Raw genomic sequence first — 5,824 nt, 5'->3', positions numbered from 1 at the left:
TTTTTGAAGATAGTGGCTTTGAGATGTAGGTCCCAAAACTTGTCTACATATTTATGAATAGATTTGTAAGGAGAGAGCTTCAAGCTTTGCCATTCGGTGAGTACTTTGTCTTGCAATGAAGATGGAATCATCAAGCACCAGGAACACACTTATAAAACACAACATCAATTCCCTCACGGTCTCAGACCCAAGACCTCACACACCTTCGAAGATGGTGAGAGCTAGCGGGGTATGAGAGTAGATTGAGAGGAAGAAGGAGTAGTCTTATGAGAAAGAAGTATATCTCCTCACATCACTCATAAAAGCTTAGCATAGCTTAGTAATTAGCATGGTTGAGGAGATGAGCATGCATTGAAGCTTGGCTCTTGATTGGATTTGCTTCACAAAGCCAAGAGTTGTTGGTGTAGGCCTCCCTTGTCACACGCTTGGAGTAGATGATGAGCTTTTTATTAAAGCTTGAGAAGGAGAGAGAGTATTCTTTGCTTCACACATGAGATTGTGTGAGTGTGTGTGGGATAATGCCTTGCCAAAATCAGCCCCCTCTCTCTCTCTTGGTCGACCCCTCTTGGATTTTACTCATGCTGGCACGCCATTGGACCCTGCAAAGTTTAGCCAATGATGATTGAGAAGCATAAGTGATAGCCTTTTGACATGTGTCCCCCTTTTCCATTTTGTGAGAGCTTTAGGTATTTAATTAATGCAACTAAACCCTCATTGGACCCCTTTGTCTTCTAGCCAATAGGAATCAGGCCATTGGGCTGTTGAATGCTCATTGGACCCCTTGGGAGACTATCCAATAGTCTTCTAGAGAGCTTAATTCCTATTGGTTCTTTTATCAAATGTTTTAAAATGAATTATACTAGATGTACTCTATCCTAATTCTCATTGGTCCACGTGACTCTATGGCCATCCAATAGGATTTGAGTGCACCTTGGGGCCAACTGGGATAGGGAGCTGACATGTGTCCCCTATTCCCTTTGTGTAAAGGGCTTGCAAGAGTGTGTGTGTGTGTGTGTTTCTCTCTCATTCCCTACTAAAAGGGATCTCCCCCTCCCATCTAGGGATTTGGAAAGACTTTTTTGGTCTTCTCAAAGGTATCCAATTTCCCTAAGGTTTGACCATTGCACTTTTTATTGAATTTTGGAACCTTAGTATTTTGAAAGTCTTAATGGGCTGAACCTTAGGGTCTTTGAAGACCATCGATGATCATTGATCTTTTGTAGAAGGCCCCCCCTTTGGATCCCTATACTCCTTCCTTTGGATCCCTACTAGGACCGGTCTGCCAGCTTAACCAATATTCTAGCTTTTTCTCCCCTGGTACTTCCCCATATTAAATGATCAGTTTAACATGAGAAAATCATTTAGGAAAATTAGATATTAGTTATTATGACAAAATACGACCTTTTTTCACCAGGAGGGGAGACAGACATGCCAGATAGTGAACATGTAAGGGTTTAAGGTGCTGCTCGATTAGCCTAGGTTTAGGGCACGAGGCGGGCTTGGGATTCTCACCCTTGCACAAACCACGTTGCAGGTCACAACAAAGGTGGTGGTGGCCGAGGAAAGGGAGGAGGATGATCCCCCTCCCACTCCTCCTTCTATGAATCCAAGTAAGCTCCATGTCAAGGGGGTTAAGGGTGATAAGAAACCTCCTGCAAAGCCTGGCACAATCCAAAAAAAAGATCAAAGTTTCATGAGGATAGGCATACAATGGAAAGCTCTGATGCTAGAGATGACATTGAGGCCACTGTTCGCCGAAATCAAGTATGTCCAGGTTTACACTAGCGCAGAGGCATGGCTATGGGAGTGCTCACTGAAATCCGTTTCTGCTAACTGTAGGGTGCTGAGAAGGAGAAAGAAATAGAGGTCCAAGTATTACACGAGGTCAGTCCCAAGAAAATGCAGGTATGTTAGGGATTATGCCTATTCATGGCCATGGGTTTGTGCTCTAATTGTTTGTCTTTGTGCAGTGTGTTGAGAAGGGCAAGAAGACATCCATACCTTTGGACGAGGACATGTCTCAAATGCCGCATGAGGATACCGTTGTTGTGGAGTTAGCGACAAAGCGAGGGGTGAAGGTATGTTCACCTTTTCCAACTTGGGCTTGCCTGGGTTTACATGTTGAGCACATGTTTTCACGTCGAGCTTGCCCAAGTTTTCATGCCATGCCGAGATTGGCCAGGTTTATTTGTCAAGTTCGTGGTGCTAAAAGGTTGCATTTCATGCCTTCTCTTTATAATGTGGGTTGATCCCAAGGTTTTGTTTGTGGGTAGATGTTAAACCCGATGAAGGACCAAATGGTAAAGCTAGATGCGATCAAGCCAGAGTGTGGATGGGAAGAGGCTGCTTGTGAAGCCGAAAGAGAAAATCCAAGCAAAGGGTTCCTATACGAAGAGGAAATCCCAAGGAGAAGGTCCCAATGAAGGGTTCTGATGCAAATAAGGCTCTTGTGAAGCCTAAGGAGAAAGGTTCATATGTGGTTCAAAAGCCCTCCACTGTCCACTTCAAGGGTCATGAGGTGGAGAAACAACCCAAGGTGGCCAATTGAAAAGGGGAAGGGAAAGCTTCAACTGTAGGAGAAGCCCAAGCCAAATGCTGCAATTGCCACCGTAAAAGAAGCCAAAGGTAGTAAGAGAAAGTTTCTTGAAGTAGAAGGGTCTGGTTCAGACATCCAAGCGAATAAGGGCCGGCACCTCTCAACCATTGAGCGTCAGTCCTGTGAGTCCCTCTCTGACCCGGGTCTACATTTAGTCTCGGGCATGCCCGGGTTTATATTTGGGTTAATAAGGGTTCCTACCATTTCTAAAGCTATGCAGGTATGTTCTTTTATACATTTGCAGAGAGCTGACTCATTGAAGTCATCTTGGCCATATGCAGAGCTTTATGTTGATGGGAATCTTGTCCGGATGTGTCGAGAAAATCCGGCTTGCCCAAGTAGAAACACGTGGATGGACAAGCAGCAACGTATGGTGGACCACATTCATAAGAAACATGGGCTGAGGGTAGAGATTCTACATAGAGAAGGAGGGAGGGTGACTGGTGCTGCTTTAAACCCCATTCCAAAGTCTACACAAAGAGATAGGTTACCTGCGGCAAGAGCAATTTGAAGACATGGACTGCAAGTACGAGTTGAGTTGCAAGGCTATTCAAGCAAGGGCATAAATTAGGGGCTTGGAAGCCTGGGATTGTATCAAGAAGAAGAAAGTACAATGCACCAAAGATGACTTTCTCCTTGACTTTGTGGCGGCTCGAATGCAAAAGACTGATGTTGTGCAAGAGATGAAGAAATATGCTATAGTAAGGAAGATACGAAAAGGCTACAAATGCCATGTGAGTCTCTCTCTCTCTCTCTCTCTCTCTCTCTCTCTCTCTCTCTCTCTCTCTCTTTTTGTTGCCCATCAACGCTCAGGTCTACACTATCTAACATTGCCCAGGTTTACATAACCTATTTGTGCAGTGGCGTGTTTGGAGCTTGAGTCCCATAAGTGAGGATGAAGAGATAGGGGAGGAATATGGTATCGGTGATGGTGACGGTAGGGAGGATGAAGAAGTTGATGATGACCAAGGGAGTGGGAAAGGGAGTGACAAACAAGGTCAAGAGGATCATGAGGAAGAGGGAGATGGGGACAGGAGTGACAAAGGGACTGAGGGTAGTGGGGATGATGAGAAAATGGCAAGAGTGAGAGTGATAAAAGTGATGATGATGGTGGGGATTATGGGGAGGATAGCAGGGATGATGGAGACAGTGTGGATGGAATTGATGAAGGGGATGCTACTGGTGCTCAAGGAAAGGATGCATAAATGGATGGGGATGGGGAAGGTGAGGCGGGCAGGAAGGTGTCAATGGATGAGGACTCCACATCACAGTTGAGTGGAGATGGTGGCACCTATGGGGTAGCGGCTATCCTTGCGTTGCTAAGGGCAGTTTAGGCCCGATGCATTGATGGAGGTTTTTTGTATTACATCTCTCAACTTATTGCTATGTAAATTTTGGATGACATGAGTGTTGCCATGTTTTGAATGTTAATGTATTTTTCCTAATGATGTATCTAGCTATGCTCGAGCTTCTAACCAGCTAAGGAGTTATTGTTAATAGCTTTGGGTAGAATCTCTCTCTCTCTCTCTCTCTCTCTCTTTGTTGGGGGATCCATCATTGCATAGCTCCAATGACCAACAAAATTATCAATCTAGAGGGATGAGCTACCCGGCGAAACACTCACATGATTAGTGAGCTAATCATGGCAACACAAATGGTGACTCTATGAGATGAGATTCTCGGCCTATGGAGGAGCTAAGCCACAATGATAGGCAATATCCACATCCACTTCCCTTCACCTTCAATCAACCCAATCGCACACACTAACGATTGCAAGATGCCGACAACAGTAATCCTATCATGCAACACACTAATTGCAAGCACACACACATAGATCTATCAAGCACCACACTCCAATCAAACCTACATGCACACACAATCAAAAGAGGGCAATCACAAAAGATTAGAGAGAGATTAACCACTAATTATTTATGATCTAGCTAATCAAAGAATCATTAGCAATCATAAGAACCATGAGAGAGGCATAATGAAAGATAATTAAGCATTGATTAGTGTTAATCAAGTCACATGAGCAAAGAAAAGATCAAGGAATCCATAGACACACACCTCAAGAGCTCTCACCAAAGAGTGCTCTCAACAAATGAGCTTGAGAACCCTAATTTCTTTTACACACTGCCTTATATACCTAGGGTAAAAATATGCAATGTCCAAGAGCCCAAGGCCTTTAGGGCTCCACCACTTACTAAATCTGCAACCTAGGCACACTAATTGACATGTTCTTTACAGCTTGAAACTCCCACTGAGCCCATAACACATTAAAATATTACAATGGCTTGAAATAAATCGGGAATTTACAATACATGACCATTTTGGGAACATGTGTAAAATATGTAGCTCTAATCTTCACTGCTTCTTTGTATTCATCCTCGATGTGCATCCGTACAGCTTCGGTCTTTAACAGCTCCTGTTAACTGACGTTGACTCAGTTAACATTCCCCCTTTCCGATTTTAGTTCCCGTCATCGGACACTGTTGAAAAGTGTCTGTGGAGGCTGTGGAAGGTTTTGATTGGTTGTCGATGGATTGATTGTCTTCATTTTTCATTGAATTGTTGATGAGGTTTAATTTGTTGAAGCATCTTCATTGGTCTGAATAGGTCTGATGTGAGAGATGATATCACATTTTTCCATTGTAATAACATAATGATGAGGCTACTGTTTATTAGTGAAAATTATGTACAAGGGAAGTAGAATGATGGGGTTCTAAATTAGGGTATAATACCTGGATGACCAAAGGGAAAAAACCCAGTGGGAAAAAAGTGTCTTTGGGATACATGCATTATTGGAGTACTTATTAGCATTGGAAATATTAAAAGGGTACTCAAGGGATTATTTGCTGATAGATATGGAAATAAAAAGGTAGCAAATATGAAAGGGTACCATGATGGAACATTGGTTTTCCTGTTGTAGTCCACTAAAGGTGCATAGATGGAAGCAAAAAGGAGTAATGCATATGTCAAATGGTGGGACATCCTATTTATGCACACAGAAATGCATGGAAAATAATATGCTGTGCAAGAAAGATTTTGCGGGGTTCTTCAGAAAGCTGGTGTAGCTATAAAAGCATATGACATGGCTTTGCAATCTGGCACCCCTTTAAGAATGGTTTTCGTTGACGAGGATATGTGCTCTTATCTTATGGTGCATTGTGCGTGATTGTTGGACTCTACCACACTCCACCAATTGTAAGTTAATAGACTTTGACTATT

At 43.2% G+C, this 5,824-nt stretch overlaps 1 pseudogene; it reads left to right on the top strand.

Moving 5' to 3' along the window:
• Positions 1-1,710: 1,710 nt before the first annotated feature.
• Positions 1,711-3,871, top strand: LOC147419159 (uncharacterized; annotated as a pseudogene).
• Positions 3,872-5,824: the final 1,953 nt, after the last annotated feature.

This window comes from Adiantum capillus-veneris, chromosome 29 (assembly GCF_014529385.1).
Source record: "Adiantum capillus-veneris isolate H3 chromosome 29, ASM1452938v2, whole genome shotgun sequence".
In the NCBI taxonomy this organism is placed as follows: domain Eukaryota; kingdom Viridiplantae; phylum Streptophyta; class Polypodiopsida; order Polypodiales; family Pteridaceae; genus Adiantum; species Adiantum capillus-veneris.
The sequence above is the reverse complement of the archived record's forward strand: the minus strand, read 5'-3'. Positions and strand labels throughout refer to the sequence as shown.